At 39.6% G+C, this 21,594-nt stretch overlaps 1 protein-coding gene across 3 annotated transcripts in view; it reads left to right on the top strand.

Moving 5' to 3' along the window:
• The window catches only part of LOC116064006 (RNA binding protein fox-1 homolog 3-like), a 428,560-nt gene that overhangs the window by 49,691 nt on the left and 357,275 nt on the right, over positions 1-21,594 (top strand). Inside the window, exon 3 of one of the 3 annotated variants that reach the window (XM_031319064.2) lies at positions 9,227-9,282. The exons of the other annotated variants lie outside the window; for them this stretch is intronic. The gene's annotated coding sequence lies outside the window, so the exon portion shown is untranslated. The remainder of the gene's footprint in view (positions 1-9,226; positions 9,283-21,594) is intronic. 3 annotated transcript variants of the gene reach the window in all.

Genomic DNA, 21,594 nt, shown 5'->3' with positions numbered 1-21,594 from the left:
AGAGGGGATTTCTGTGTAAAGACTCAAAGCAGATTCTTCTTCCTCTGCTTAGAATCAAATATTGTGAGATTTGTGCTTCACTGATGCAGTTTGAAGTGATGATCAGGTGGGGTGGGAAATTGGTCAGGATGAAAAATAAACTAATATGATTTCATCTGCACTTATTTAGAAGCCGAACACATTTGATATTTTCTTTGCACTTCCTCTCTTGTTGTGATAAGAGCTATTCACTATGTATTTGTTATTCTCACAGATGCTATGTGGGCTCTTTGAAAAATGACAATATTTGGCAACTTAGTGCGGAAGCATCTGACAGGAAAATGTCTGGATAGTATACTGTAATATTGCTGATTTCTGTTTCATGTATTTTTCCTTTAATGATGCTGATGACACTGTAATTAGTCTCTCTGCTATAACTAGAAGCTAATAAGACAGTGTGTAGTTAATAACAATAATGTATCTAGGGCTGCAATTAACAATTATTTGTTAATTAATAAAGATATTAATATCTATTAATCTGCCTATTATTCCCTTGGTTAATTGATGAACAACATGGTCTATAAAATGTCAGACAATATTGACCATTGGCCAATTCAATTTTCCAAACTCAAGGTACTCCATTATATCCCTTGTTTTGCCTGACCAACGCTCCAAAACGGAAAAATATTTGGATCAAGACAAAGAAAAGCAGCAGTAAGAATTGAGTGAGAACAAGGCAACATATTTCCTTTAAAACTGATACGATAGTGAACAATAGTCTGTTGATATGAAAATGATGTTGAGGATTACTTGTTAGAGCATGTGGAAAGGAAAACCGGTATACATTTTTTTATTGGTTTAGAGCGTGATGTCGAATGACACTGGCAGCAAAGTAACCAAAATTGACTGGCATACATTTGGTGATGTCATGACATTCCTTTAATCACCTGTAAATGAACAACTATGTCCCCTAGAAAATGACGTTCCCGTACAACAGAACTGCATTCTTAATTACATTGTGAAACGGTCGCTGTTTTAAACACGTGGTTAACATTGTGATTATGTATTGAAACTAAAACTAAACGATGTTGTTTGGATTAAAATAAGTATGTTTGTTTGTTATGTAAATTAAGGGACATATGTAAATTGAGTATGTTACATAGTTTAAGTATGTTAGTAAACAATTAAATGTTGACTTTTGGTTCCACGCGGGATACTAACAGTAGTCTTCTGGGTGGTCCTGTATTTGTCCCACCCTTCCACCCTGTCCTCCTCCCTAAACAGTCTTTTGATTGAAACATATTTGTGATACGTCAAAGAAAAATGTAATCCGGTGGCCGGTTAGCTCAGTTGGTAGAGCAGGCACACATATGTTGAGGTTAATTCCTTAACGCAGAAGGTCCAGGGATCGAGTCCAACCTGTGACGGTTTCCTGCATGTCTTCCCACTCTTTCACCCTTTCATGTCTGAGCTGTCCTATCATTAAAGGCAGAAATGCCCATAAGAATAATCTTTAAAATAAAAAGAGAAAAAAAAAACGTAAGGATAATGTAATTGAGAATGCAGTGTTGTCGTATGGGAACATCATTTTTGGGAGACAGGGCTGAAATAACACCCCTGGCAGTTTAAATCTGTGAGACCCCATTTTTTTGTCTTTGGATGCATGTTCTTTAGATTTAAGTTTGAGCTTTTGTTTGTAATGCTTCGTTTTGGCTACGTTAGCTATCCCTACTCATGCTACCAACCTACTTTTTTCTCTTTATCCAAAAACGATAAAAGCATACAAAGCTTACCCCCAATTTCCACCAACTGTGGAAGGGCTGCGGATCCACTCCGTCCCAGCTCCAGCTTCTATTTTTGATGGATGCCGGAGAGCTCCGCAGCAATTCAGCACAGGGCAGATTGTGCAGGACAGTAAGTCGAGCACAGAAACAAAATAAAACATCTGGTTAATTTTCTAAATAAAATACACCGTGCTCACGGTGGATCATATTTCCCTGCACTACACCTTGAAAATGTCATAATGGGCGGAGACAGGCCTGAAACAAACTGTTGTTGGTTTTGTGGTTCTGTTTATAGAAACTACATCCTGTTATATCACGTGATCATACGTGAATTCGCGAGATATCGTGGGTTCTCGTGACTTCAGCTGTCAGTCATGGCCGCAGCCGTTCCGCAACAAATACGGACCTGGTGGGTATTGAAGGACGGTGGAGCACGGAGCCGACACGCAGCTTTGCAGACTTGCTAACATGCAGTAAACGTACAGCTTTAATACCCGGCCATGTCATGTCTGACCTCATCTGCACGTTATCCTCGGCCTGTTACACTATCAGGACTGCATTGCGAGTATGACTGGCACCTTCCTCTAGGGCCCTGCTTAATGTTTCCACTAGTATGCGTGGTGCCACACCCTATACATCTCCATTCTCAATTATACATGGCTGGAATGGGAAATGAACATAGAGCACATCATAAAAAGCTTGATAACAGAGCTAATACAATTACATTAGAGCGATTAAAAAAGGTTAAATAGGTGATCTATTACATTGATCTTAAATGCGTTCAGACTTAATTTAATTTAACAGTGCTATAATGCTGTAGTTAAAATATGTCCTATTAGTGTTTGGAGCCTGCATGTATAACGATTAATTATTGAATAATTGTTCATGCATTTCAACACTGGCAGGCTCTGAAGGGTGATTTATTTTCTTCAGTGGCTGTGCAGAGATAGGGCTTAATTACAGTGGATAGCCTTATCTCCCCCCTCTAATCCTCTCTTTGGAGTCTCCCGTGTTCACGCCATCTAGTCGTCGATATTATCAGACTGTTGGCAGAGCCAGACAGAGAAAGTGATCCCCAATTTCTCTGTCACATTAAGGCTCATGTATGAAGCCTCTGCCGTGGACCCAACTTAAGAACTCCAAAGTGGGAGGAAAGAAGAGTCGCTCTACCCCAGTCTGAGGTCAGCACCGGCTGGCACATTACCTACTTGCGCTGTCTTTCTCAGCTGGATGGACTGACAAATGTCGGGTCAAATCTGATCAGATAATAGGCTCAGTTTCTTGCCAGGAGCAATTTGGTGCGGATATTCTTGTAGTAATGTAGACAATTTGGTTGTTTACCACCTCACTGGGAGTACAACACTGCATGTCTGTGCTATTCACAATGATGTTGGCCAAATAATTCTTTTTTTTTTTTTTACCTCAAATGCATGCAGACAAATCTCCTGACTTTCAGTTTACCACTGGTTTAACTCGATGATTCACAATCAACCATGCTATATCTTAATTAGGGAGACTGCAATTATTGTTGTTTAATCATTATTTTAGATTGATGGAAGATTACCAACACAGTTGGCACTAATAGTTGCATACATTAAAAACTTGGGATGAATGAAATGTTGGCAGCTTAAAGAGAGACTGTATTTTGAAGTTCCAAATGGGAGTGGGATCAGCTGATGTGCTTAGCATGACGTGCCTCAGCTACAGTACTGGGATGCTCAAGAGAAACCACTGAAATAAAAAAAAATTAACCTTACAGTCAATCAAGGCATAGTGTACTCTTAGTCATTTCCGAAGATGTTTTTTCTCTTCTCCTGACAATAATTTGACATGTATTTCAACAGAGAATCAAATACAATATGTGGCCAACAGTATGTGGACACCTCTGTCTTTATATGTTTGGTCTGGGGCTCTTTGGTTCCAATGAAAGAAAATCTTAAGTCAACAGCATACAATGATATTTTAGACAGTATGAGAGTTGCTTGACATTGTCCGCGTGCACAATCCAAGGTCCACAAAGACATGCTTTCCCCCTGTGGCTGGGTTAGCTCAGTTGGTAGAGCAGGCGCACATATATGGAGGTCCAGGGTTCAAGTCCAACCTGAGACGATTTCCTGCATGTCATCCCCCTCTCTCTCCCCTTTCATATCTATCTGATTTTTCCATTAAAGGCTGAAATGCCCCCCCCCCAAAAAAAAAATGGTTTCCCCAGTTTGGTGTGGAAGAACTGCACAGAGCCCTGAGCTCAGCCCCATCCAACACCTTTGGAATGAACTGAAACTGTAGCCAGACCTTATCACCCATCAGCGTTGGGCCTCACTAATGCTCTTGCGGCTGAATGGGAGCAAATCTTTGCAGCCATGGTTTCAAAATCTGTCGCAGCAACATATTATTGCTTGAAGGGAATAAATAGTTCAACAATTACCGACCCTGTCGCCAGACAAGGAAGTTGGACATTGGAGGATACTGCAAAGCCCCATGTTATGTTCATTGATATGTTATGTTATGGCCGTCTTTTTACTATATCTGCTCTTCGCAGCTATGATATGGTTAAGGTTAGATAAAAAGATTGTGGCTATGGCAAATATACAATGGTTAGGTTATGGTTAAGGTCAGGCAACTAAAAAACCTGGTTAGAGAGAGAGGGGGTGTGAGGCAGTTTAATTTAGCTTCTAGGTTTTTCCACTCGCTGGCTAAAGAAATCTTCAATCATAAATCAGTCCACTTACAGTGTACGTATGTAAGAGAATACCACTTCAATTAAAATGGGCTCCTTCACATTTTAATGAGCATTACTTGAACCTGCAGTGGAATTGCAACACTGGTGGAGATAAGGAAGTGAGAAACTAAAAAATAACCATGTAAAATTACATTGACAGGTCAATCTGACAAGATGTTAAATAAAGGTCCAAACATTGCCCCTTCCTAATAAGGGTTAAAAGAAAAAAGTCTCCCAAACGAGTGTGGTAATTGAAGTGGAGTTATACACACTGACTGCCTTTGAGACCCTACCTGTTTTCTGGAGTGATGAACACAACCCCGGAGATGCTCAGTATGCTGATTTCTGAGGGAAAAATTACAGGGGAGGCTGTATGTTCTGCTGTACTTTCATTGGCTGAGTGGGTTGATGTTTGTCAGAGCGGCAGGCATTACCGCTTGCGACTAGTTTGGGCATCCTAAACAGTGGATCTGCTGCCGTATTCATAGTTTTCAGTCACCGCAGAAAAATGTCAAATGGAATGCACCGAGAAACTCATCCTTAAACCGTCATTCCAGTGTGTTCGGGCTCAGTGACAGCTCTACCTGAAACACCCAGTGCAAAGAGATGAGTACGCTAACTAATTAGAGATCCAACACAAATGTTTAATGAGGCGATTATGTATCACCGCACAGAATCCTGGAATAATAACACTACTTTGTCATTTGTCTTTTTTTTTTGAGAATGAGATTTTTTCTTTTTTTACCCTCCTTCGCGCGATTCAGGAAATTTAGTTTAGTAAGTTTTGTTCTTTTCACTTGCTATGCTTATACCATATTTTCATGATGAAGTACCCTTCCCCTGGATTTCATTTAGTTTTAGAAGATGAATTCCTTTTAAGGCACATTAAGCTCATTTGCCCCCATTTATTTTCAACTGATTTTCGTATATTTTTCATCTTCTCAACACTTTCTTCATCATTATTTTGCCATTAGGCTTCACAGTGCCCTTATTTTCTGATTTGATGTTTTCAAATAGAAACATATACTTTATTTTCATACTCATTTTCTTGTTTTATAGTGAAGTCCCAGGTTCCGACTCTACCTATTTTTAAATTTAACCAAAAACTTCACAGTATGTCACTCATGTCAAAGGGTTTATCCTTCAATTTGGGAAAAATAAAAGTAAACTTGTAATTATAAAAAGTTTAGCTTCTATTGTCCTCTTAAAGTGCTCATATTATGCTCATTTTCAAGTTCATAATTGTATTTAGAGGTTATATCAGAATAGGTTTACATGGTTTAATTTTCAACAAACACCATATTTTTGTTGTAGTATACATTGCTGCGGCTCCTCTTTTCACCCTGTGTGTTGAGCTCTACGTTTTAGCTACAGAGTGAGACATCTCACTTCTGTTCTGTCTTTGTTGGGAGTCGCACATGCGCAGTACCTAGGTAAGTACTACTACCCAGTCAGAAGCAGAGTATGAGGGCGTGCCATGCTAGCAGCTAGGTGAGCATTATAAAGTGTGTTACAAAGTGACGCACGTTCGTCACGGAAGTAAAGGCTGGACTACAATAGAGCTGTCTGGAGCAGTTTGTGAACAGTGTTTTCTGTTGGAGATGGTAAGGCCCTTTGGGCTTTTTCACTTTGTAAACCTATAAAAAAAAAAAAAAAAGATATATAACACAATAAAGAAAAGGGAAAAAGCCAAAAAGCGTAATATGAGCACTTTAACATTTTTGCAAACGCAGTAAGTTATGACAATTATCGAGTATCTTTATTTGCCCTGATATTCCATATTGGTACATCTCTATTTTACTCTCCTCAACGATAAATATGTCATACTGGTTCCACAATAAATCTTTAAGAATCTCCCTGTAAATGAAAATTTTAAAACCACACAACACCCTGTCAATGAATCAATTATTAGTTTGAATTTATAATTTTCAACAAAATATTCTCCCCATATTATTGCAATTTTAGTCGTATTACCTTCTTTTTAAAATGCTGGTGCTATAAGTCATCCTCTTGCCTGGAATGCAATCAATATTCAAACGAGGTAGCTGATTTCTGCTAACTGAAAACCATATGCCAGCACCTGATGTTATAGTGATGGTAATAGCACTGTCAAGTTTGACAATGTGGAGAAAGCAATACTGTCATTCCCCATATTCACTTTTGAAAATCTCATTTTGCTTTCATCTCTTCACTAACACAGAGCTGTCAACATGTAATTCAATGAGTGTCACCACTGCGCTTGAACATTTTCTTCTCTTTTGCCAAAAGTGCTTACACCATCCTTCATGACTTTACTTCTGTTGTTTAAATCATGTTATGGCCACTTTGGTTGTGATTGTAGTTAATTATCATGCGTAACAACGTGTATTATACACCGGCTTTCGCTTAAGGTCTTGCTTTGTGGGCAACATTTGATCTGAAAGTGATGTGTTGATGTTTACAGTAACGCCTCTGCACAATAGCCCCCTTTTTATTCAAAGTTGAGGATGAAATGGTCTGTCAGAATGGAGGAAATTGAAACCAGTCTATATCCCAGGCATTGTGAGAACACATTTTTTTGTTTCCAAAAGCAGTCAAAGCACACACATAAACATCCCTATACACACATATAGAGCATAGTACATACTCCGCCATTTCTCAACCTTACACCGAGTGAATTGCAGCTCAAGAGGGAGTGGCCATTAAAATTATATCTTAATATCTGCATCTCTTCAAAGCATGATGCTGGCGATATTCTTATTTTTCTTATTGCCAACAAATCCCATAAAAAGACCAAAAGCAACAATGAATTGACCGTGCTAACAAGTGTTATCTATGTATCAAAGCCTGATATATAGTCTTCCTCTGTGCCATAGAACTCCATTTTTGTCCAAAAACAATTAAAAACACATCAATGAGTCCTACTGCCCCAAATACTTACTAGAGCACCAAATGTGGATTAATCCGCCGCTGGAAATAGATCCCAACAAATATACTATTTCATCCTGTTTGAGTAACAAAAAACTACAGACCAAAACCAACTTTTTTGGGAAATTATGGAGTCCTTTTTTTTTTTTTTTTTTTTTTTTTTTTTTAGATCAATGTCGTCAGTTGGATCCGAAGGGCTTGGGGCTGAGGTCAACAATCAAGGGTAGGAGAGTTTTCTATCATCATATGTTCTTCATTAGTAGATAGTTTGTCCAGTTGCCATGGAAATGTGCATGTTCAAAATGATCCTCCATTAATCATTCAGTTCCATCTGCTAACGACACAGATATACTCCACAACAGCGACCTTGAGTTTAGATATTTTTGTCAACTGCAAGAATGAACTTTGAAAATCAACTTTTTAGTCCGATGACTTCGAATAGAGAAGAAGTTGTTTTCATTCTCCAAAAAAAAAAAAAAAAATGGAAATTGGAAGTGTATTTCCATGACAACTAGGCTGATGGGAATTATGTGACATGAACACAACACATTTCCACGTAGACATTTTATTTCCTCAGACAGGATTTGAGTCACCTGTTTAATCTGTTTCCTAGTTGACTGTCAAAACTCTTTTTTTGTTGTCGTCTGCCTTTCTTTACCGGAGATCCAAAGATTCAGACGCATCATTTACATACAAAGGGATGATCCCTCTCTCTCAGCCCTACAAGTGATGGGATTTATCGGTGTAGTGCTACTTGTGTTGTTGGCTTGTTCCACCATAAGACGTGTGAACAACACTTCAGTTGTTTCCAAGCAGGCCGACACTCCAGTCATTTTCATCAGCACTCTTGTTCAGGTAATGTTCCTTCAGGCTCGCTGATTTCAGGGCTTATCTTGTTAAGAGCCCCCCTGCCTCGCCGCAGATCTGCACGGCTGTCAGGCACGGGGCCCGCACAATTCAGGACTATTATTGGTGATTGTGGAATGACACTAATTAAAGTCATTGATGTTTAAAATGAAGCGCCACACGTCCCGCTTGTTTTGTCACAAAAGCTCAGATAGCTTCTCCAACCTGGCCCCGTCGTGTAGTTATCATGCCATTTGTTTTCAAGCCATGTGGAGAAACTAGCGTGTGTGTGTGTGTGTGTGTGTGTGTGTGTGTGTGTGTGTGTGTGTGTGTGTGTGTGTGTGTGTGTGTGTGTGTCACTTCATTAAAAACAAAAAAAAAAAAAACCTTGATAGGGGGAGAGCTCTGCTTGAGGTATTTACATTTTAATTTCAGCAGAGGCACTCGTTTGCTTATGGTGTGGTGTAATACTATAGCTCACTGAGTCAAACTTTAATCGAGTTTTTATTATGATGGAGTCAAACGAAAATAGCAAAGACTATTTATAGTGCATGTTCCTTCCCTCTTAGCTGACTGGAGTGACATTATTTCAGCTGGATTCATTATTTGAAATACTAAGTGATACACCAAGTCATATTCCTCCTGTTTGTACATTTTGTGCAAATTGAGACTGAATGTTATTACTTTTCTTGCCCCTAGCTTCCATGGTAGAAAACCATGAAACTTTTGTCTTTATTGAATCAATGGGCCGCTTAGATATACCTTTATTTGGAGAGTAGGTCTTAACTTGTTAAATATCTGGATGGAGACAGAAAGGCTTTACAATTTGATTTACACGTCTTTAGTTGTAACATTTTGCTGGCTTTATTTCATTGTATTTAAACTTGCCACTCAGGAATGAGAAAAACACAAAACTGACGTACTGTACCAACCTTTTAAGTTGAATATTGCGAATTTACCGAACAGTTGCTTCTTTCTTTTTTTTACGCAGGCAGCAAACACTGAGCAACATCAGCATTCAGTCTTTTGTATGTCCTCCTGATAAATGTAAGTCCACTATTTACTCTCCTTTTAGCTCTGGTTTGGTCTCCATTTACTCCCTAAAAAAGAATGTGGCTCTTTTGCGGCTAAATGTTCACCAGCTAGTCTCTGACTTTGTGTATCTGCTGTTTGATGCTGGGCAGGTAGCAGGGGCAGAGCCATACGTTGTAAACATTTGGGGCTCAGCCCAAACCTTGGTGGGGTCCGGGGGCACGCTCTATCTATATACAGCAGCTATTTGCACTATTTTTAAAGCCATTTAATAATAGAATGACTGACTAAAAATCTGAAGATTATTTGGATAAACATGAGTTGCCAAGGGAAAAAAAAATCCTCCTCTAGAGCCTACACCTAATGTTTTCCAACTTCATCGTCTTCATCATTCTGAAACAACAACAAATGTTGACTAATTTTTATTCCTGCCACCTAAAAAGGGGTTAAAATTGTCTGATATTACATATTACAGACAGCATTACTAATCTTACAACCTATTTTTTATCAGAGTTCACAGAATGAATGGCAGTATTTCACCAGTAATATAACTTTTGCTCCATTGATTTGCCAGTCCAGTCAGAGAGACTGAGAAGAAATGACACAAAGTTAAAGGTATTTTAAAACCCTAAAAGATTTGGGGCTTTCGAAAAAAAATTTGGGGCTGGAGCTGGATAAATGAGTCAATACAGGTTTCAATTGGCTTCTCAGAATCACTCAAAGGACCCTTCTAAAAATTACTTAAGGGGCCGATTCGACCCAAGGACCACTATTTGACTAACCCCTGCCTTAGGGGGTGTAATGAATTGACAACCTCTTATTTGAGACTTTTGCTTCAGTAGCCGCACATCAGCCCTCACCTCCCTGTTGTTGAAATGGCTTTACAGATGCTCGATACATGTTCCACTTTTATTTATGGCCAGAGTAGCATCTGGCTGGCAGCCACAGCAAGCCCCTTCCTGCTTAAGATGCAGTGGAGCCTCTATGGGTTAGGAGGGCCAGCTCTATCAATCTGCTCCCTTCCGGCCCCCACGTTCCCCAGTGCGGTTAATCACTGCCACTAATTAGTGCTAATTACTCATCGCTGCCCGGGAGAGCCCCCCTCGCTGGCTCACACTGATCTGAAGGTCCTCTGTGGCACCCTGCTGCTTGGCATTCCTCAGGTACGGGGGGTGGGGGGGGGTTGGGGCAGTGGAGGTGCTGAGGGGACGGAGGAGGCCACAGGAAAGCTCATCTTTTCTAATTTACCTATTTTGGGGGCAACATTTGTTGCTAAATCAAACACATCCCTGGTGTTTAGCCCCTGGTGTGTGCAGGTAGAAGGCTACGTCCCTGTGGGCCTGCGGGGGCTGCTGCGCCGCTTCAGCCCAGCACACTTGCTTGTGCTGGTCTGCTTGGGTCTGGCTGGTGGCCTTGTCTGCATGCACAGGCAGGCCAGGCTTAATGAGCCAGCACCTTTTTGCTCCCTCTGTCATTAATTGTCTGCGGCCATGACTCTGTGGCTTACGTTGCGTTTGGCTGATTTTTTTGTTTTTTCTTTCTCCCGGTAATTTTGCTTTAATAGATTCAATTTGCTTTCATTTGCTTTGTATTGATTTATTTGTCCTGCTTTGTCTTGTCAACCATAGAAACCTATAATTTCTCACAAAAGTTTGTGATGAAAAGGCAGCGGGAAAAAAAGCTCATTTTAATTTGCTAATATTGAGCGAGTTATTAAAAAAAAAGAGAAATGAAAAATGATGTTGATACGGTGTGTAAGTGAGGCTTGACTAAAGCTGAACTCCTTTCTTGGAGGCAAGAAAACCACATTAAAAATACAGATTTCAGATCAGGTGCAAACTGTGAAGCTTAATACCAGGTTGAGTTGTTGTTAAATGCTATCATTTTGATCCGTCAGGTTTGAACCCGTCCAAAAAAAGAAAACATCTCGGTAATATCAGGTAATGGAAGGTGTCAAGCATGTCATGTCAAGCCCTAGATAACTATACAATGACAACTGATTGGGGGAAATCGGTATTTTAGACAACAGTTTAGATGCAGGGGTGGAGGATGGGTCTAAAATAGATTGCTTTAGCCTCTGCCAGAGGGACACGGAGCACAGCACCGTGTGTCACTGGGAATCAGTGAGAGGGTAAAGCCTTTACCTCTCACTGACCTCCAAATGTGAACGGTCCAGCTGTAGTAACTGTGACAGATGAACTAGCCACAATCATCACACACACACACACACACACACACACACACACACACATTTTCAAAGATAGTTTCAAAAAGGTAAAAGTAAAAACGGAAGGTTCAGTCTGACTAAAACTCCTATTACACTTAATAATTACTTATACATATTTTAAGTATACATTTTAATTACCTAATAATAGTCCTTTTTCTTAATATTATAGTTTTTGACTAAACAATATTCACGCATGTGATGAGTATCTATGAGTTTCCCCTTGTGGGGAATGTATATACAACATATGTTAACAGATTGTTAAGCCCTCTGATGCAATTCTGTGATTCATGTAATAGACCAAGTAATTTTGTACAAGATTAATGCGGAAATAAACCTGGCAAAGCACACATATTTGCAGGTATTTTCAATTAAAGACATTCTGTATGCTAATACATTACCATTAGAAACATAATCTAAATATCTCCAAGAAGCCATTGTTATCAATGAAAAATCCCCCTGCATTGATCAAGTCCTAAAAGACTTATTTTCTTAAAACAAGTGTAAATGATGCCACACAGTGATGCTATTTCAACCTCTATCCAACACAAATCATCTTGTTACTAAGTCTAAGTTTCAATGGCAGGTTGCTCCACCCAAATTGAGGAAAAAAATCCAACTGCATTTTAGAAACATTTGAAGTTGAAGTTCGAAGTTCTTGTACATGGAGACATCAGTCTACAACGTCAATTGCCCAATTGTCCCAGAAATGGAGATGTTTAAAATCTTGATTTTTTTGTTAAGCACTTAAAGGACTTCAATCGTCAATGTTGGCATGAAACCTGAGGTTCAAACTTCATTCTGGATCTTGGAAACAGCAGTTGAGACAAAAATATTACAGTAGCACTCGATCGATTGACTCTTTTGGAGCTTTTAATTCAACATGGACGAGAAAATGGAAATTTGAACAATTCCATGACTACTAGGTTAAAATATGGTGATATGATTGTAAGCTCCAGACCAGCTACTAAATGGACCAATTGAGTTTCAGTCATCTGCACTGGAAAGGGGGGTCAAATAATCTTGCTATACTTTTCAAGACTTAAGGGACTGAATCTTTGATCATTCGTTCACCAATTAATCAATTTATAATGATATCTAAGAATGAATGCAATGTAATAGATTTGGAAAACAAGTTAAGTAAAAACAAAATCACTCATAACTGTTACTGTCATAACCAGGAGATTGACACAAACTGAATGTTTGAGTTTGCGTTCGCTCAGCAGCAGCATTGAGCTGACCAGACCTTCTCATGTTGAAGCATTCCTTATCTTTGTGATGTTTGCCTCTAAGGCCAAAACAAGCTGTATGGGCAGGTTGGATCATGAATAGAAAACGCTCTGTTTATGTCTCTCTGTATCATTACTTTCAGGAGAGTAGCAGTAGTTTGAAAGCAATCTCAGTCGCAGCCTCTCAAAGAAAAGAAAAAGTGTCAGAATCAGGAATGTATCGGGGCAGGATGGCAAACTTCAGACTTTATAGAAATGACAGGACAGCGTTCTCTCCCCACCCCGATACCCTGATGGGTTTTTATTTCTCTGATGACAGGAAGGTGAAATAAAGTTTTCAGACGTGTTGACAATGAAATATGTCATAGATATACATATAGGTTTTATTATTATTTTCACACTGAAAATACAATGTATCTGTATAATCACCTAAAACTAGGAATGAGCCCTTCATATCTATATGCACCTTCTATAGAGCCCACCATGTTGCACCGGCATGTTTCTACAGTAGCCCAGAATGGACAAACCATACACCTGCACTAGAGAGGGCCTTTCAACCTTTTGTCCGTTAACCTGAAGGTGGAAAGGTAAGGGTGAGGGAAGGGGATTTCAGTTGATCTGCAACCTCACCGCTAATTGCCACTAAATCCTACACACTGCTCCTTTAAAGGAGTTATGTATTGTAAGATTATGTCAGTCTAAATGAAGCCACTCCTCCCACTCATATTAATACTCAAATTCCTAGAGGCTCAGGCCGAGGAGGGGGAGTTGCAGCCATATTTGACTCAAACCTGTTAATTAATCCTAAACCTAAACTAAATTATAACTCTTTTGAAAATCTCGTTCTTAACCTTCAGCATTCAACATGGAAAACAGTACAGCCAATTATATTTGTTGTTGTCTACCGAGCACCAGGTCCATATTGTGAATTTTTATCGGAATTCTCAGAGTTTTTATCATGTGTAGTCCTAAAATCAGACAAAGTACTTATTGTAGGTGATTTTAATATCCATGTGGACGTTGACAGCAATAGCCTTAGTACTGCTTTCAACTCACTACTAGATTCAATTGGTTTCAGTCAGAGTGTGCACGAGGCCACGCACTGTTTTAACCACACCCTTGACCTTGTGCTGGCATATGGCATCAAAATTGAAGACGTAATAGTATTCCCGCAAAATCCTTTATTATCAGACCACTTCTTAATAACTTTCGAATTCTTACTACCCGATTATACGAAATTAGATAAAAGCTTCTACGCTAGAAGCCTATCTGACAGTGCTATAGCTAAATTTAAGGAAGATATTCCAACAGCACTAAACTCATTAACGTGCCGTAATATAACAGAGGATCTTTATGTAAACTTTAGTCCCTCTCAAATTGATCATTTCGTAGACGATGCTACGGCCTGCCTACGGACGACTTTAGACTCTGTTGCTCCCCTTAAAAAGAAGACGATGAAGCAAAGGAAACTAGCACCTTGGTATAACTCCCAAACTCGTAAATTAAAGCAAATCTCGCGCAAACTTGAAAGTAAATGGCGTTCCACCAAACTGGAAGAATCTCGTTTAGACTGGCAAGACAGTCTGAAAACCTATAGGAAGACCCTAAGAAAGGCCAGATCAGACTACTATTCATCACTAATAGAAGAAAATAAGAACAACCCAAGGTTTCTTTTCAGCACTGTAGCCAGGCTGACAGATAGCCACAGCTCTATTGAGCCATCTATTCCTATAGCTCTGAGTAGTGACGACTTCATGAGTTTCTTTAACGATAAAATTATAACAATTAGAGATACTATTCATCACCTCTTTCCCCCAACCTCTAATGGGTCACCTTTAACTGACAGACTGCTAGAAAGAACGACTAGACCTGACATATACTTAGATTGCTTTTATCCTATAAACCCTCAACAATTAATGCTAAAGGTCTCTTCAGCTAAGCCATCTACCTGTCTCTTGGACCCCATCCCAACGAGGCTACTTAAAGAAGCGTTACCCGTGGTTAACACTTCATTGCTAGATATGATAAATATGTCTTTATTGACAGGTTATGTACCGCAGTCATTTAAAGTAGCTGTGATAAAACCTCTACTGAAAAAACCCACCCTCGATCCTGAGGTCTTAGCCAACTATAGACCTATATCTAACCTTCCCTTTCTCTCCAAGATCCTAGAGAAAGTAGTCGCTAATCAGTTATGTGATTTTCTACATAGCAATAGCTTATTTGAGGACTTTCAGTCAGGATTTAGAAAGCATCATAGCACAGAGACGGCACTGGTGAAAATCACTAACGATCTTCTAACTGCATCAGACAAAGGACTTGTCTCCGTACTTGTCTTATTAGATCTTAGTGCTGCATTCGATACTATTGACCATACCATCCTCTTACAGAGACTGGAACATTTAGTTGGCATTAAAGGAATCGCACTAAACTGGTTTAAGTCCTACTTCTCTGATCGATCGCAATTTGTTAATGTTAACAATAAACCCTCCAATTACACTAAAATTAACCATGGCGTTCCTCAAGGCTCAGTGCTTGGACCAATTCTATTCTCCTTATATATGCTTCCTCTAGGCAATATTATTAGGAAACACTCAATTAACTTTCACTGTTATGCGGATGACACCCAATTATATCTGTCAATCAAGCCAGACGAAACCAGCCAGCTAGCTAAACTTCAAGCTTGCATTAAAGATATAAAATCATGGATGGCCTACAATTTCCTGATGTTAAACTCAAACAAAACCGAAGTTATTGTCCTGGGCTCCAAACCCCTACGAACCTCATTAGCCGAAGATATCATTACTCTGGATGGCATTGCCCTGGCCTCCAGTACTACTGTCAGAAATCTAGGAGTTATTTTTGATCAGGATCTATCCTTTAACGCCCATCTAAAACACACCTCTAGAACAGCCTTTTTTCACCTTCGTAACATTGCTAAAATTAGGAACATCCTATCTCAAAACGATGCAGAAAAACTAGTCCATGCATTCGTTACTTCCAGGCTGGACTACTGTAATTCCTTATTATCAGGAGGCTCAAATAAGTCCGTTAGGACTCTCCAGCTGATCCAGAATGCTGCAGCGCGTGTTCTGACAAGAACTAAGAAAAGAGATCATATTTCTCCTGTATTAGCTTCTCTCCATTGGCTTCCTGTAAAATCCAGGATTGAATTTAAAATCCTTCTTCTGACCTATAAAGCTCTAAATGGTCAAGCTCCTTCATATCTTGAGGACCTCTTAGTACCTTATTGTCCCACTAGAGCACTACGCTCCCAGAATGCAGAGTTACTTGTGGTTCCTAGAGTCTCTAAAAGTAGAATGGGAGGCAGAGCCTTCAGCTATCAGGCTCCTCTCCTGTGGAACCAGCTCCCAATCTGGGTTCGGGGGGCAGACACCGTCGCTACATTTAAGACTAAACTGAAAACTCTCCTCTTTGATAAAGCTTATAGTTAGGGAGTGAGGAGTTGCAGTGAACGCCTAGACCGGCGGGGCAGGGTGTATAGCTGCAGACACAGCACCGCTGCTTTTCTCTGCTTCTCTTTACAGTCATCAGATTTACCTATCGTATAATCAATAATATAGTGCCTCTCCTAGTTATGCTGTTATAATTCTAGACTGCCGAGGAAGTTCCTTCTTATGACACGCTCTTTTCTTTTGTTTCCTTTTATGCACATCCTGTCTCAGAAGTGCTTGTTACTCACCTAGCTCTGGGGAGTTTACTCCCCAGAGTCCTTATGTTTCTTCTTCGCCCAGAACATCGCCTCGGATTAGGGCGACACCAAGACCTGGGTCTTGGGTGCAGCTGTGGCTATGGACCTGCTACACCCTGCTACGCTCTGCGATTCCCTGCAATGCCCGGCTACGTCCTGCTGCGTCCACCGCATCCACCCATGCTCTGCTGTGCCACGCTACATCCTGTACTGTCATAACCCCAACCGTCAGACACCGCCCACCAAGAGTCTGGGTCTGCCGAGGTTTCTTCCTAAAAGGGAGTTTTTCCTCGCCACTGTCGCAATAGCCACTGCTAATTCTTGCTCTTGGGGGAACTATTGGAATTGTTGGGGCTTTATAGAGTGTGGTCTAGACCTACTCTATCTGTAAAGTGTCTCGAGATAACTCTTGTTATGATTTGATACTATAAATAAAATTGAATTGAATTGAATTATTGTAGGTTTGTATTAGCCGATTTGTGGTGTATTAAGAACAGTACAACAGCTTGCTGTGTACCTATTTAGAATGACAGCGTTTCCTTAACGTTATTGTTTATAGAAATGCAGTTCTAAATAGGTACTGTAACTGCTGTATAGAGTCAGTGTAATTAAGCTTTAATCAGGACTACATGGAAACACTGTATTTCCAGAGCGACAAGTTCTCCATTATTATACAACAAAATACTTAATTTATAACTCCACTTTAGAACGACACATCGCAGATTTTTCTGATCTGACGCCACTATCGGCAGGATGACATCATTTGTCAGTGAGCAGTTATGAAATTAATCTGTTTTATGTATTTCATTTAAAGGCATGGTTGGTAACTATTTCCAATGTTTACTTTTTCTAGGGGGTTAGACGGAGCCCCGAGGAGATGCTACTTTCAAATCTTGCTAGCTTTTCAACATTACCAACTAGGGTTGTGTACCAAAACCCGGTGCTAATGCGGCACTGGTGCCTTAACAATCGGTAACCCTACAGTCACATTAGCTACAAAAGACAGCGACACACACTCGCTTGATGGGCGTTCCTGGGCGTGCCTAGCCTACTCCTAGTTTCTTGGCAAAAGTAAACAGAAATTCTCTGGTGCTACCTTTAAGCACGTCCCTTCTGTTTACTTTTGTCTAGACCCATAGATATACGTATGCATGATGAAATATGGACCCAGAAAGTGGACACCACTAAAATAAGTTTTTCCTCCATTTTCTCACAGCTTTGCGGAACTAAATTTTGATCGATGTGTTTCTGTGAATGTTTGACACCGTGATGCTTCTGTATCGATAGTAGCATGCTATTGCCTTGTATCTGCAAGAGGTCTTACAAGTCACTTCAGAGGTATTGTCAAGTCACAAGAACGATGTTTTTGGATTTAAAAGTATTTATTTCTCGATAGGGGTAACAAAATACATGAGATAAAAATGGCCACTCCCATTGAAAATGAATGGCAGCCTGCCGCTTTGTCGCTGTCTCTTGTAGCTAATGTGACTGAGGGGTAACGCAGATTTCGGTGCCACTGAAATGCCTGTGCTGCTCTTTGATGCTCTGAAACAGACGTTAGAAGTAACAGAAGCATTGCTGCATGGGACACTAGTTAATATTACACTTGGCAGCAGGTAACGTTAGCTTACCATTAGCTATAGCTGGATTAAACACGGTTAAAAATACCGACAGCGGTGTAAAGTGTGACTGTATTTCACCGCAGGGGATTCCAACACCAGGACGTACAACAATGTGCAGCTGCCGCTGTCAGAAAAACAACACAGTTTACTTGAAACTGTTAGCCTCGTGGTGCATTTAAAGTTACTGTAAAATACCCTTTTCCCATCTAGTGGTTGTTTTCGTCCTGTTTAACAGTAATTTACTGGTGAAAGAAGTTGTTATAAGTTATTGTTATTACATTTTTAAGAAATCATTAATTTTGACCATATGGCCTTAGCAATAAACAAGCCGTTCTTTAATGTCACCGACTGTCGTTTTGTGCTCTTCATTTTTTATTTATTTTTTTTAAATCGTTTTCTTTTAAGTATCGGTTTAGGCACTGGCACCGTTTTAAAAATCGTTTTAGCACCGGTATCGGAAAAAACCCAAACGATACCCAACCCAATTACCAACCCTGGCTTTAATGTTAATTTGTATAGGGACAAGTATGTAGCATAAACCAATGGCACACACCGCAGCATTTATAGCCCTAGCTAATTTGTAATGCCCAGTCTGAGATGGGCCTTTAATACATAAAAACTCAACAACAAATACATAAGAGACCGTACAAACCACAATCACAACAATAGGGACAACACAATACTCAGATCTCAACAAGAAAATCAAGACAAAACAATACAACAAGAAGCATCATATCATTCATGACCACATGACTAATCCCTTGACGTGACAGCGCTCTGATTAGAGTTAAGTTTAGGTAAACATTGTGTCTCAGGGTTAAAATTATTTCATTAAGGTCGGGGTACTTTTGTTGTCATGGTTACAGTAATAACCACATGGTCAGGGATGAGCATTTTCATTGTTAAAAGAAACCCATGTTGACTGGTAGTACTGGGCAGCTAGCTTAACTAGTTACTTTGCTAATAATCATGTTAAATACAAATTATATTAAAAATAAGTTGTTATTGATAGTTAATTATAGATTAAACTACCCAGCTATATATATATATTAGTAAATTAGTCCAGTCACATATGGAATGCATAATGAGAACTTCTACACTTAAGTAGCTGCATCATATTTCTGCTGGCTTACTTCACTTTTAAGTTTTTGAATGTGAGACTTGTTATTCCCAAATTTGTAAGAAGACATAGAAAGAAAGTTTAATTATGTCACATTTCAGTCCATGAGAAATAGAATGCGCCTCACACAGATACACACTCTGCCAGATGAAGCTAGCCTTATTGCACTGGGCTGTTACTCTCAAGCAGTGCCTTTAAATGTGCCCAGCTTTATGCTGACATTGTTCCCTTTTTTTCCTTTAGTGTTTCTTGCGGTGGGACTTTAAACTAAGACACCAAAGCAATTTCTTTTTCCGAATGAATTTCTCTAAATAGAGATATGAAGCCTCTTAACTGTTTGAAAATACATTTATTTCTTGTCAGTATGCCTCCCCTGAAAGAGTATTCATCTTTCCAATAAGATAAATACCCACTGCACAAACTTCGTTCATTAAACCTCCGAGATTCATTCAGGTTTATTTTTAGAGAGAGATATTCTTTGTTACACCGTATTTGATTTTCCACACAGTCTAGTGGGTTTTATTCTGTTGCTGGAGGTATGCTCGAGCAATATGTTTCCTTGGAACAAACACGAGATGAGGTTAGGGTTGATCTCCTCAACAGTGGCTTTCAGTGCATTTAAACATTCCGGTCCAGGGACACCAACGTTATCTTGACTACTATTCCTTTGTCAGACGCCTTTAATGGAATCTGTGGCGTTCATACATCCAACCGTGTTTTTTTTGTGGTCCCTGACAACATAGGTGTGTGTAGGTCAAGCTTGTCTTTGCGTTCACAAGCTCTTAAAAAATAAGGGTTTGTTTGATTTACCCAATCAAATTCTTTCAAATCCAATTTAATTGGTATTTTATTATTTTAACTGTGTTTTGAGTTATAGAACAAATTGAAAGTTTTAGTAAAAGGAAAGAAAATATAAAACACAAAAGACCTGGGACAGCAGCAAGATATTCTGTGCCAACTTTTCAATTGCAAAGGATCTTCTTTGCTCATGTGGAATAGCTACTGATAAACAAAAGCTCCCACTCGCCCTTATAAAACATGCCAAATCTGTGCTTTGTTTATGACAGTCTTGTGGAGGATTTGTCTGTGTGATACTTTGTTTGCTTTGTGTTACGTTTCCCCCCCACCACTCTAAACCCCAAATACTTTCACATAATCGAGAAGCAGCGGGTGTCCAATGAAGATACTGCATTTGCAAAATAATGTTTTTGTCACTACATTGTTAACTTCTCCAGATGCATATGTATGCAAATGTCCCCCAAAAACACTACAAGGCACCTACATATGAGAATTGGCCTAAAAGAAAATACAACACAGCCCATCACTTTGCACCCACCAAGCTACCACTTGCATGTGGAAATTAGAAATAATATTTCAGCAAAAATGGCACAAATGTCACAGGCAGACAGGGGGACATCAAACAAACCGTAATCTGTTGTATTTCACGACTCTTAATTTACTTTTTGTTCTCTACCCTCTTTTCTTTTCCTCTTAATTTTCAATTCACAAGAAATATAGCCATAAACCTGAGGCAAAAAAGCTTGTGAAGCCAAAACCTGGAGGCCATTCTTATTCATTAGAGCAGCTTGCAGTGTTTTTGGCTGTCACTGCCACGGAGGGGCCTGTCCATGGCTGCAGCTGACATCTGTTGGCATAATGTAGCGTCCAGGGCTGTGATAGGCAACAGGAACTGATTTATAAGGTTCCCTGTTTAAGTGGGTGTCTTAAGGTAATTATAAACTAGTGGGGGGGGTTGCTACTAATTGCACCTTCCCTGATCTGTAATGAAGGCCAAACAGCATGAATGAGCCCATCCTGCGCGTCTCAGGCAGTGGCAGAGCGAAGGCAGCTGAGCTTGACCAGTTAGTGTTGGTTTAGCTCTGGGCTGAAGCTCCTCACCTGCTGTTCTGCTGTGTCTTTAGCCAATTTCTCTTGAGTAATTAACTGTGATGCCACATATGGCGCAATGGTGGAAAGTGCGATCAGTGGTGGATGTAGAGGAGTCGAAGAGAAACCATAAATGCGGGAACCCTGCGGTGACCAAAGCTCCAAACACCCAGAGCGAGCATAAATGGGATGACTGGAAAATTCTTTTGACATGCACAATTAAAAACAAATGTTGTTTCCACATGACACAAATGAGTGTAATTAATCACTGAGCAAATGAATTATTAGGAAGATTAGAAAACGAGGTAGATTAAGTACACAAATGAGGCTTGAATTTTTAACAATATTTGTATCAGCTGATTAAGATGTTATAGAAAAGTCGTTTTACATGCATTATACATTAGAAAATTCATGCCACAAAGATGAGCAAAGCTTACAAAAATAATGAAGAGCTGCACACACCATTTTCCCCATTTCTTGAGTCTGCAGCAAATGTTGAGATTGACAGAAATCCCATAAAAAGCTTTAGATAT

This window comes from Sander lucioperca, chromosome 21 (genome assembly GCF_008315115.2).
Source record: "Sander lucioperca isolate FBNREF2018 chromosome 21, SLUC_FBN_1.2, whole genome shotgun sequence".
NCBI classification, from domain to species: Eukaryota; Metazoa; Chordata; class Actinopteri; order Perciformes; family Percidae; genus Sander; species Sander lucioperca.
This window is presented reverse-complemented; position numbering and strand designations above follow the sequence as displayed.